Below are 12,772 nucleotides of genomic sequence, written 5' to 3'. Positions count from 1 at the left end.
GCCGCCCAGCCCAGCCTACCTCCCGCCTACGGCCGTGCTGGGCTCTCTCCAGCCTTCGAGGCCTCGGCAAACAGATGCATGTTGTCCACCGGGCCGGGAGCGCTCAGCCGCCCCGGCAGCAGGCCGGTCGGGAGCCCGGGGAGGCCCCGGGAGCGGCCGGGTCGGGAGGCCCCGGGAGGCGCAGGAAGGCGGCAGGCCGGGCGGGGCTGCCAGGGCCCTGACGCCACCTTCACCTGTGGGAGCAGCCGGCGAGGGCCGCAGCGAACACCTGAACTGGAGCGCACCCAGCTCGGGAGCCTGAGCAGGCCTCTGGCTACCTGACGGGGCTGGAAGAGCTGCGCCGTCACCGCCTCTGGCTCCAAGGAGCGGAGGGAGATGGCTCATCTCTGCTCAGCCAGCTCCTGCCTACAAGTTAATGCTGAGGAAGCACCAGCCCGGCCTGCCCACAGCCTGCTGAGTGTGCCACTCCTGCCTTCGCCCGGGCAAGGCTCTGCTCTCTGAGCCTCACCTCCTCCAGCCGCTCTGAATGCTTCCCCAAACAGGTAACAAAGCTGAGGGCTGAGAAATGCTACCCAGACATTTTCTGTCACCGTAAGCCACACGGACATAAGGACGAGTCCCCACCTGCAGTCCTCTGTGCACTTCTGCAGCCCCCAGCACAAGGACATGGAAGTGTTGGAGCCGGCCCAGAGGAGGCCACCAAGATGCTGAGAGGGCTGCAGCAGCTCTGCTGTGAGCACAGGCTGGGAGAGTTGGGGCTGTGCAGCCTGGAGAAGAGAAGGCTTGGAGGAGACCTTGGAGTGGCCTTGCAGGATCTGAAGGGGGCTGCAGGAGGGCTGAGGAGGGACTATTGACAAGGATGAGGAGGAATGGGTTTGAAGTGGCAGAGGGGAGATTGAAACTGGATGTTAGGAAAGGGTTCTTTGCAGTGAGGGTGGTGAGACACTGGCACAGGTTGCCCAGGGAGGTTGTGGAGCACAGAAAGCACAGAATCACCCAATGTGGTCTTCAATTGGGTGATTCTGTGCTCCACAACCTTCCTGGAGGTGCTCAAAGCCAGGTTTGGATGAGGCTTTGAGCGACCTGTTCTAGTGGAGGTGTCCCTGCCTGAAACTTTGAGGTCCCTTCCAACCTAAACCATTCTATGATGAAATAGGTTCAATAAGAGTAGCTACAAGCATGTGTGACCATTTTTAACCTGTTCCAAAGGCAAGGCAGGAAAGCTGTAAAAGAATCTGTTTGCCCCCAAAAAGACCTTAGGTTACCCTGAGCCTAAGTGTGAGGAGATTCCACAGTCTGCTCACAGTTTCAAGAGTGGGTGCCAGGTACTTCCAGCTGTATTTTGATTTTGGAAATGGAAGTTGAGGAGGGCTTTGGACCTGCCACGTTTGAGTGGTTTCTGCTGTGGCTTGTCAGAGACAGCAGCTGTGATGCTGCGTGGGCAGCGTGCCCTGCGTGCAGGGGAGGCCTCAGCAGCCTGCCAGCATTGGCAAGTGCCTGCAGCACAGGTGGGCAGGGACTGTTGAGCAGGGAGTGTGGTGATAGAACAAGAGGTAACAGCTTTAAATTGAATGAAGGGAGACTGAGATTCCATACAAGGAATAAATTCTTCACTGCGAGGATGCTGAGGCACTGGAACAGGCAGGCTGTGAGCCACTTATCCCTGGAGGTGTTCAAGGCCAGGCTGGGCTCTGAGCAACCTGCTCTAGTGGAAGGTGTCCCCATGACAGGGGGCTGGAACTAGGTGATCTCTAAGGTCCCTTCCACGCCAGCTCTGTGTTCACAGAAGTTCAGTGCCTCCAGGCAGTAGCAGAGTAGCAGCGCTAGCGCTGCACAGCAAGTCTGAGTGTGCTCTGAGGCAGCCACAGCAGGACACTCCCCATGGCTCTGCAGGAGCAGCAGTTTCACCTCCACACACCACACCGGCTGTATGTGTGCTGGAGTGCATCTCCTCACGGCATTCCTGGTAGCAGTAGATCAGGTCTGGTTTGAAACAGCCTATGTGATAACTAAGCAAGACTTTAATCTTAAAAGTATCCTCCATATTCTGCAACTCTTCAGTGAAAGAGCAGGCTTCAGAGGGTGGAAGCACTTCACAGTTCTTGGGAACTATCTGGAATGCAAAGCCATGAGGAAGCACCACAGCTTTTGCTTTCTGTCCACCCTGCAAGCGTGCAAGGACTCATGAGCTCCTTCCAAGTAGACTCCTGCTGCTGTCCATCCTGCAGAATGATCTAGATCCTGCATTTAACTAATGGGGAGGATGTGGTTTGGTTTTAGGGCTTTTTTGCTAAGTTAAAACTCCTGAGAACAGCTGTCTGCAGCTGGCAGAGCTCCAAGATGCTGCTTCAGGTGTGATGTTAAGCTGCCAGGTGCCAGGCTGTGTCTAGTTCTAGGTCAAATATGTCACTATTTAACAAGTAATTGGCTGAAAATCAGCTCAAAATACATTAAATTAGATTGAAATACATTAAATACAGTTTATGGCTAATACTTGTTTGTCATAGGGAGGTTTCTTAGACAGCATTGTGCTTTTCCATCTACATAAACTGGTTTGGATCCATTCAGCACGTGCCAGTTCTGGCAGCACAGTGCTGGATGCTGTGGAGGACCAAACATCCTCAGAGCAGATGAGATCTGTGACTCAGTGCTAGCATTTGACTCCAGAGCTTATTCTGCTTACTGTGCAGGGCATACAGGATGTGCCATGCCAGGAAGGGCAGCTGAGTGTAAGCACTTTCTCATTCTCTCACACCTTTGGCAATGGTCACGTAGGAGGCCTGGAGGAGCAAAAGGAAGGAAGCATTTGGCAGAAGCAGTTGAATTTGGGTGACAGCTGTGTGAAATGCACAGCCCATGTGGGCTTCTGCTTAGAACTGACTGTCAAAGGTTCTCTTAGCAATTCCTTGCTCTTATGTCTTGGTTCCTGAACATCCTGTCAGGTTTCCTCCACCCAGGGTGACAGGAGATGAGGGCACACATTATTTACTGCTGTTCTTGCCTGGATGTATTTTTCTAGCTTATGGAGGTATCTAAAACAAAAGAGGAGCTCCAGGAAGGGGTTCCCTCTTTGCTTGAACTTCACCTGCAGCTTCCTTCACCGCAGAAAAAGGCAGCTGATGTATTCTTGGAATTCAGAAGTGCTACAACTGCCAGGTAAACCAAGCCATAAACTAAAATATGCCAAAGGTTACAAGCTTCCATATACTAGCAGTTAATAGAGAATCCTCCTTATTTATATGTGTGCTTATTCTATTTAATTAGGATTATAATGTTATTATCATTGCTAATCACCATTTGTAATTTTTTATGACACAAGCTGTGGAGACTATAGTGGAAAATGAAGATGCCATAGAGAAGTGTGTGTGGCACCTCCACACTGCTCTTGACTGTCTTTATAAAGGGCAATGGGATATTCTGTAGCCCAGTTACAGTTCAGGAGATGAACTCATAGAATCATAGAATGGTTCAGGTTGGAAAGGACTTCAGAGCTCAACCAGTTCCAACCTCCTGCCATAGGCAGGGACACCTCCCACTAGAACAGGTCGCTCAAGGCCTCATCCAGCCTGGCCTTGAACACCTCCAGGGAGGGAGCAGCCACAACCTCCCTGGGCAACCTGTGCCAGTGTCTCACCATCCTCACTGTAAAGAGCTTCTTCCTAACATACAGTTTGAATCTCCCCTCTGCCAGTTTAAATCCATTACTGCTTGTCCTGTCATTACAAGACCTTGTCAATGGTCCCTCCCCAGCCTTCTTGTAGGCCCCCTTCAGATACTGGAAGGCCACTCCAAAGTGTCCTCAAAGCCTTCTCTTCTCCAGGCAGAGCCCAAACTCTTGTAGCCTGTCCTGGTAGCGGAGCTGCTGCAGCCCTCTGAGCATCTTTGTGGCCTCTTCATAGATCATTGTATATGGTTACAGGAGATCACATATATCCAGTATCTGCAGCTGTGACCAGCTGTGACATATCAGCTGTTCTGGAGTCCCCATTATAGGAAGGACATGGATCTGATGGAGCAGGTCCAGAGGAGGTCATGAAAATGATCAGGGGGTTGGAGCACCTCTGCCATGAGGGCAGCTTGAGGGAGCTGGGGGTATTCAGCCTGGAGAAGAGAAGGCTTCAAGGAGACCTAATAGCAGCCTGCCAGTACCTGGAGGGGGCTACAAGAAGGCTGCAGAGGGACTGTTTGTAAAGGCCTGCAGGGACAGGATGAGGGCAGTGGCTTCCAACCAGAGAAGATCAGATTGAGACTGGATGTTAGGAAGAAGTTCTGCATCACAGGGGTAGGGGAACACTGCAACAGGTTGCCCAGGGAGGTGGCTGAGGCCCCATCCCTGGAGATATTCAAAGTGAGCCTCAACAGGGCTCTGGGCAACCCGATCTAGTTGAGGATGTCCCTGCTGAGTGCAGAGGGGGTTGGACTGGATGAGCTTTGGAGGTCCCTTCCAACCCAGCTCATTCTATGATTCTATCTGTCCAAGAACTACTGGACACCCTCCTTCCAGTCCCATGGCAAGAACTGGAGAAGTGAGACCCTGAAGACCTTTAACACAAAAGTCCCAGAGCTTGTACAGTGCACTACCAGAAGGGCACAGAGAGGTCCAGCACACCACCAGTGTCCTTCACACTAGAGAAGCTGCAGCTGTTTGAAGAAAAGCAAGGCAGGCAGAGAACTGCCCCTGCACTGCACCAGAAAGCCAAGGACTCCTGCTGCACCCTGCCAACAGGTCCTGGGGTGAATGCCAGCCACTGCTCTAAGCACCATTTTGGGAGCAGAGCACCCCAGTATGGAAGGGTCTCATGCTGCTACTCATCCTGCTGCCTGCTCCAGTTGTCTTAGAGGAAGATGAAAGAAAGATTCCAGCACCAATTAGGTATCAGGGGGGGGAAATCTAACTTCTACCTGTACCCAGCCCTTAAGCCTTGGCTAAAGTGAATATAAAGAAAGTGTAAACTATAATCAGGGGAGCAATTCAGGTGTCTGCACACAGTGCTTAATGTCACTTGGGATGCCCTAAGGTATCCTGGCCTCCAGCTGCCTCTCTGGAGACATCTGTAACCTCTCTGGACAACCTGTTCCAGTGTCTCACCACCCCCTGTAATGAATTTCCTCCTTGCATCTACTCTAAATCTGCCCTCTTTCAGTTTAAAGCTATCATCCCTTGTCCTATCACTCCATGCTCTTGTCAAGTGCCCCTAAGTGTAACACTGAAGAGCCCTAAAACTAACACTGTCTACATTTAGGAAGTAGGATTGCTCCTCAAGGTCAGAGTCATTACATAATTGCAGATGTGCAGTATGCCTCCAGGTAATCCAACTGCCTGCAGATCCCCTTGAGAGGTGATAGAGAAGAAGTGAACAAAAGCAGAGGACTATGGGATGAGATTCACCTTCTCATACAGATGCTTACATTTTGCTAAGTCTCCTGTTAATCCATCTCCCAGAGACATTGACAAATCAGCCTGCCAAAGCTTCAGTGCTCAGCCTTCACTTTTTGAACTCTAAGGTTACCTTGAGCCTGACCTATAATCCATTCTACCAAGAACTGCACACAGTACTCCAGGTGCAGACAAACTCACATGCTCAGCAACACACGAGAGGAGCATCAATGAGGTTACCAAGTAAAGCACTCAAACACTAGGAAACACTCACGTGGTGTTTCCCTGTGGAACATTAACTGAGCCCCCTTTGTGCTTGCAGTACAATATGGTGTTAATTAAAGCAGGAAAATTAACACAATTAATACAATGGGGGGAGATACAATTAAATAACTAACCCAGGAACATTGTCTTTATAGACAGGCTTCTCAGGCACTGGAACAGGCTGCCTGGGGAGGAGGTGGTGGACTCACCATCCCTGGGGATATTTAGAAGACATTGGATGTGGTGCTAAGGGAGGTGGTTTAGTGGCAGTGGCTTAGCAGCAGCGGTGGGATTGTGAATTCTGGGTGTTTGGTTAGACTTGATGATCTCAAAGGTCTCTTCCAACCTCAGCAGTTGTATGATTCTAATTCAGAGATCCAGCAGAAAACGCTGAGCTCTCCTGCTTAGGAGATAGATAGTTCCAGACTTCATCTTTAAATGGGAGTAAGGAAATTAGAGCAGGGGTTTTGGGGTTTGGCTTTTTTTTTCAGTCATACTTTCAAGGACAACTTCTGCAGGAGGACAGATCAGTCTGGCTCAACTTCACACATCTCCATGGCCAAACACAGAATCCTAGAGTCAGTCAGGGTTGGAAGGGACCACAAGGAGCATCCAGCTCCAACCCCCCTGCCATGGGCAGGGACACCTCACACTAGATCAGGCTGGCCACAGCCTCATCCAGCCTGGCCTTAAATACCTCCAGGCATGAGGCTTCCACCACCTTCCTGGGCAAACCCTTCCAGGTTCTCAACACCCTCATGCTGAAGAACTTCTTCCTAACATCCAATCTGAATCTCCCCACCTCCAGCTTTGTTCCATTCCTCCTAGTCCTCTTACTGCCTGACAGCCTAAACAGTCCCTCCCCAGCTTTCTTGTAGCCCCCTTAAGATGCTGAAAGACCACAACATCTCCCTGAATGCCTGATATCCATATTCTTGCCAACCACCAAATCTAGTGAATGCAGTGAAGTGAGTGTCCCACACTGAAGCAGACACTTAGGTTGAGGCTGCTAAGTCCTACCAGTAGTGTACAATGTTTTGTGAGCCATCAAGTTGTACTAAGAGTTGTTTTGTTTCTGTTTCAGGTCCACTTCAGAACACAGCCAGCAGACTCGAACATGACACTCTGATGGTTGCCTTCAGAGACAAAGCTGCCCCCCTGTTCCTGCTTGTGCAGCCCTGACTGCTACCATGGCCTTGCACTTCAGCTCACTGGCTCTGATCTCCACTCAGTGTTGCAGCAGTTCATAGAATCACAGAATCAAGCAGGCTGGAAGAGAGCTCCAAGCTCATCCAGCCCAACTTAGCACCCAGCCCTGTCCAGTCAACCAGACTATGGCACTAGGTGCCCCAGCCAGGCTTGGCTTCAACACCTCCAGGGATGGCGACTCCTAACATTCAGCCCAGACCTGCCCTGGCACAGTTTGAGGCTGTGTCCCCTCGTTCTGTTGCTGGGTGCCTGGCAGCAGAGCCCAACCCCACCTGGCTACAGCCTCCCTGCAGGCAGCTGCAGACAGCAATGAGCTCTGCCCTGAGCCTCCTCTGCTGCAGGCTGCACACCCCCAGCTTCCTCAGCCTCTCCTCACAGGGCTGTGCTCCAAGCCTCTCACCAGCTTTGTTGCCCTTCTCTGGACACCTTCCAGCACCTCAACATCTCTCTGCAATGGAGGAGCCCAGAACTGGACCCAGCACTCAAGGTGTAGCCTGAGCAGTGCTGAGCACAGGGGCAGAAGAACCTCCCTTGTCCTGCTGGCCACAGGATGTCACTGGCTCTGCTGCCCACCTGGGCACACTGCTGCCTTATCTTTACCTACTCTCTCCTAGAACCCCCAGGTCCCTCTCTGCCTGGCTGCTCTCATCCACTCTGTTCCCAGCCTGTAGTGCTGCTTGGGGTTGTTGTGGCCCAAGTGTAGAACACTGCAAAACAAGCAAGCACTATGCTTGCTCTTTAGAACTTACTTTTTAGCATGCTAATATGGGATAGTCTTTGGATATTCTTTTGGGAGGAAGCTGAAGGAGAAGAAGGCAGGCTTTGTAGCTGTTTATGAGTAACTCCTCCCATGCTTAGGGGCAGTGGATAAAGCAGAGCAGGAAGGAGCTTGTTGGAGACTTAACAAGTGGGAGATGAAGGCTGATATAATGGGCTGAGGAGAGGCTGGTGCTCATCAGCAAAGGCCTTCTCCACCTGTCTGCTCGGGCTTTCCCAAAGACACTGGGCTGGTTGCTCCTGTGCCAGTGCACTTCTGTGCAGGGAGCACTATTGCAGCCACTCCCCTCCTTAGCCAAAAACAAAACAACAGCAGGAGGAGAGAAAAGAGCAGGCTTCTACCCATGAGCAATTACCAAGAGCTTCTTCTGAGGAAGCCTCCAATGGCAATCTTCCTTTGGCTTGGCCTGCAGCCTGCTTCTGGTCACACTGGTGTGTCTGGGAGTGACTTTACAGCTTTGATTCTTGTCGCAAGCATTCGAATTTTGTGTTCCCCAAAAGCTGTCAGAGCTTTTTAACACTGGCCAGAGTCAGCAGTGGCACAAGCACAGGCTGCCCAAGCCGGGGCTCGGCCATAAGAAGCGTTTCCTCTGGGCAGAGCAGGGGAGAGTCGCCGGCAGAGGAAGCTAGGTGTGAAACCTGCCCCTTTAGTTTTGAATCAACTCTAAGCAGAAACTAGAAAAAGCAGAGCAGTGTTGGCTAGTGCCTGGTTTGCTGCCTGTCTGCTCTGTGTTCCCTTTCAGTGGACTTCTGGTTTGGGGGGTTTAATAGAAGAGTAGCACAAAGTTGTAGTTTCAGCCCTGCTGAGTGCACAATCACCACCAAGCTCTGCAGATCAGGACATAAACAAAAGGACCTGCGTTTTGTGCCAGGTGTGAACCAAGAGCGACTGCCCAGTCTAAACAAAAGGGAACTGGCTCAGTATCTCCTTTCTCTCTTCTCTGCCGCTGCTGCCAGCCCCTGCTGATGCCTCAGCACCTCAGGCTGGCTCTATCTTCCTTCCCAGCGCTGACTCCAGTGCTTGTTGTTACGTGTTTTGCCTGCACAGCAAGTTCCCAGACTGCCTCTCTCAGATGATCACTTCCCTGGCTGGACCTGCTTCTCTGCTTCAAGACACTCCCAAAAGCTGAGGCCTTCCCAGGTCTGTGTCCCAGCAGAGGGAACAGCCCGAGGGGAGCAGAGCACTGTCACCCAGACTGGAAGGGACTAGCAAGATGCCTGAGACCTCAGGCTTATGTGAAAGCAGAGGCACAATTCGCTGGACTTAGACATCTTGTCTTTTCATTGCCCTGGATATCCGCAAGATGAGAAAGGCAACAGAGCTTTTACTTCAGCCTGCTAGACTCCACAGCCAGCCACAACCACCCTCTGTGCTACTAAAGCTCAAAGAACTTACAAACTCAAGTCAAGAAATGAACCAAAGGGATTTTGAGAGTCAAAGAAACACCAAATGGTACATCCAGGAGACAAATGCAAAGCTGCAATTGCCAAAGGGTGGTCCAGCAGGCTGGAGTGTGTGGGCCATAGCTGGCCCATGCACCATGTTCCATGACATCTCACATCTCTTATGGTGGGGCTGGGAAAAGTTTAGAAATCAATTCTTTGTGAAAAATAATTATTTGGCCTAATAAGATAGAGAAGGTGGTATGAAACCAGGTTGTTAATGTTCTGGAAGGGTCAGGAGAGGACCGTAATGCCCACAATAAAACTGCCTGAGCAGACATTGTGACAAGACCACTTGGACTATGCTGGTTCACCCTCAAGATGTGGGCAAGAGACCTGTCTCCTGGAATACAGCTGAATGTGTGGGCATTGTGCCCTATGTACAAGCCCCAGCCTTTGCTTCTGGCCATCTGACCAGCCTGTGCTAAAGCATCTGAGTGAATGTGATCCCATTCTTTGCTCTGGATGGGCTTATACGGACCTCAGTCACCAGTGAAGAATGAGAACAGAAGGTCTGTCTGCCTGCTGTAGTTTAGGAGCTCAGCTGAAGTTTGGGTCATCAGATGAGAAACTGATCCAGTTCCTTCACTGAACTTCCAGAGATGAAATACTTTTATCTTCCATGTGTCAGCTGATCCGACAAACTGGCAAAGAAACTCTTCCTGTGTCTAAGGTGAGTAGTGAACACAATAAATGCTACAAGGCATGTGGCAGCACCTCAGAACACCCACTGGATTCCCACTCAGAGCTGTTTATCAGTCAGTGCAAGGGATCCTACAAAACATTATTTGCTGGAGAGTTAGCCAGAAAGTCCAGGGTACCTTTCTACAGGCCAGGAAGGGAAAGGCAGCAGAAGAATAGCCTGGTGTGATCTCCCTGGTGAAGTGGTTTGTTGAGCCAGCATGTCAGGCGGCTGTCCTGGGCAGGTTTGTAAACCCAAATCCAACTGTTACAGCTACTGAAAAGCCAAGTACAATCCTGTGTGCAAATAGGGGCCTCTTGCAGAGAGTAGAAAACCTCCAGAGGCAGAATCACTTAGGTTGGAGAAGCCTGCCAAGATCACCACATCTAGCTGTTAAACCTCCCACTGCCAAGTCCACCACCAAACCACGGCTCTCAGCACTGCATCTGTGAGCGGTGCTGGTGCCATTCTGCCTCTCTTTCCATCAGCCCTCAGCCCTCTTCCTGGGGTTTTCAGTCACTAGGTAGCAGGTATAAGGCAGTCTAATATAGGGACTTCAGGAAAAGGTCCAACAGTTCAAGCTGTCATTTGGAGAAGGACGACTGTGTGCTGCCCTTGACTTTACTAACCCCCATACCCTGACTTTAGAGATGCACTCAGGAAACTCTTCTTCCTTGGCAGGGCTACAAAAAAGGACCTGAGAAGCAGTCCAGAGCTTTTCCATTTGCCCATATAATACAAAGAGGTAAAATCCCACAAGGTTCGGAGGTTTCAGCTGCTTAGAAAGCTGTGATTGCCTGAAAAGTTACACACAGAGGACAGATATCTCTGTCCTCAGTTGCAAGACTGCTCAGGTACAATCACACCAGACTCTGGGGTTTGCCATTTTCATTTCTTCCTTTGACAGCAACTTTCCCTGCAGTCACACAAAGAGCATCACCTTTCCTCAGAACAGTACTATTTCCTCTGCCAAGTGACAGCAAACACAACTCTCTCTTAGTTCCTCAAATGCAACTCTTAAAGCTCCAGCAATGTGTGCAGGTGGGCAAGAGAACCAGTGGCATCCTGGGCTGGCTCAGGAGCAGTGTGGCCAGCAGGACAAGGGAGGTTCTTCTGCCCCTGGGCTCAGCACTGCTCAGGACACACCTTGAGTGCTGTGTCCAGTTCTGGGACCCTCAATTCAAGAGAGATGCCCAGAGAAGGGCAGCAAGGCTGGGGAGGGGCCTGGATTGCAGCCCTGTGAAGAGAGGCTGAGGGAGCTGGGGGTGTGCAGCCTGCAGCAGAGGAGGCTCAGGGCAGAGCTCATTGCTGTCTGCAGCTGCCTGCAGGGAGGCTGTAGCCAGGTGGGGTTGGGCTCTGCTGCCAGGCACCCAGCAACAGAGCAAGGGGACACAGTCTCAAGTTGTGCCAGGGTAGGTCTAGGCTGGATGTTAGGAGGAAGTTGTTGTCAGAGAGAGTGATTGGCATTGGAGTGGGCTGCCCAGGGAGGTGGTGGAGTCACCGTGTCTGGAGGTGTCCAAGACAAAACTTGGATGAGGCACTTAGTGCCATGGTCTGGTTGACTGGACAGGGCTGGGTGCTTGGTTGGGCTGGATGAGGTTGGAGCTCTCTTCCAATCTGGCTGATTCTATAATTGGGAGTTAGGCTGCTGTGACACAACTTTCTCTGCCCAGCTGCAGCCCCCCTGTGGCCTGTAACAGGGTGAGGGTGTGCTGTGTTTTTACCTGCCTCTTCACCCACTGGAAGCAGATGCTATTGCAGGCTGTGGTCTGGATTCCTGCTGCAGTGCTCTGCACTATTCACTGCTCTGTTCTGGGGCCTCTCTTGCTGTCTGGTTGTTGTTCATGACGTTTTGGTCTCTATCACAGCTGAGCTCATTTGAACTTCAGTGAGTTAGATCTTTTCAGCAAATCTTCCTATAGGCATTTCTGTCCCTCTGCAAGTGCCTCCTCCCCCTCTAACTGTTTCAGAAGATAGAGAACCTCAGTCTCCAGGCCAGGCAAAAGCCATAATTGACCTCTCTTGACCTCAGTCAATTTAGAGGGACGGACAGGAGGCCTTTCCCTTCCTCTCTGCTCACCCACAAAGCCCGAGGTCGGCCAGCCTGGCTGCCGCCTGCGGGGAGCAGCAGGCGAGCGTGAGCATGTGTGCCCCGGCACACGCAGGTGTGCACAGGCGGCGGCGTGTCGGAGCACGGCTGCCGCTGTCGCTGCGTGCAGGCCGTGTCGGCAGACAGCTCCACACCCAAGCCGTGCAGCGAGGTCAGGGCAAGCAGAGGCGCAGTGGGCCTCGGGACCTGCTTCTTGGCGCTCAGCCTGTGCACACCTTGGGCTTTCCAGTGCTACCACCAGTGCAGTCCTCTTTGTCCCAGACTCTTGACGCCTTACGGGGTTTGCTGTCGGCGGAGAACGCCAGCTACGCCTGCCGTGGGACAGGCGGGCAGGTCAGTCCCCAGCGTCCGGGAACATCCACGCCTCGGTAGCTTTCTCAAAGGCAACAGGACACGGGTTTGGTGCAGCATTCACCGAGCAGCTGTGACCAGGTCACCCGGGGAGAGGCAGGTCTCTTCCCCCAGCAGCAGCCACACCGCCGGGTGCCGGTGCCGGGCCGCTCTCGGCCCCCTGCCCTCTCCCCGACACGGGCGGTGGCGGCGCAGCTGGCAGCTCCTGCCACCCGAGCCTCTCATCCCTAAAGCTGCCGGCTCCTGCCCACGGAGCGCTTCAGGAACACCCTGTCCCTCTGAGCCCTAGGCAGAGGAGCAGGAGAGGCCCTCCCGCAGCTCTCCCCACCACCTCGCCCGGCCATCGGGGCACCCCAGGCGCTGCCCGTCCCTCTCCTACCTTGCCAGGTGAGCCAGGGCAGGCGGTGGGTCGCGCTCTCCGGCTCTCCGCTCCCCTGGACGTGCCTGCAGCCTGATTCACGGGCACCTCCGAGCCAGCCGAATCAGGCTCCACCCAGGGCTTTGGGTGAGTAAGAGCGAGAGAAAGGCAAACTCCGGAGAGTTATTCCCTCCCCAGGAT

General features: G+C 52.5%; 1 protein-coding gene across 2 annotated transcripts in view; it reads right to left on the bottom strand.

The window, feature by feature from the left end:
• FAM83H (family with sequence similarity 83 member H) overlaps positions 1-12,772 on the bottom strand; it is a 21,575-nt gene extending 8,803 nt beyond the window's left edge. Inside the window, exon 1 of one of the 2 annotated variants that reach the window (XM_064154040.1) lies at positions 12,593-12,772. The gene's annotated coding sequence lies outside the window, so the exon portion shown is untranslated. Of the gene's footprint in view, positions 1-19; positions 92-12,592 lie in introns of those variants that run through there. The other variant, XM_064154041.1, reaches the window with a different exon arrangement.

Source organism: Pogoniulus pusillus, chromosome 14, assembly GCF_015220805.1.
Source record: "Pogoniulus pusillus isolate bPogPus1 chromosome 14, bPogPus1.pri, whole genome shotgun sequence".
In the NCBI taxonomy this organism is placed as follows: domain Eukaryota; kingdom Metazoa; phylum Chordata; class Aves; order Piciformes; family Lybiidae; genus Pogoniulus; species Pogoniulus pusillus.
The sequence above is the reverse complement of the archived record's forward strand: the minus strand, read 5'-3'. Positions and strand labels throughout refer to the sequence as shown.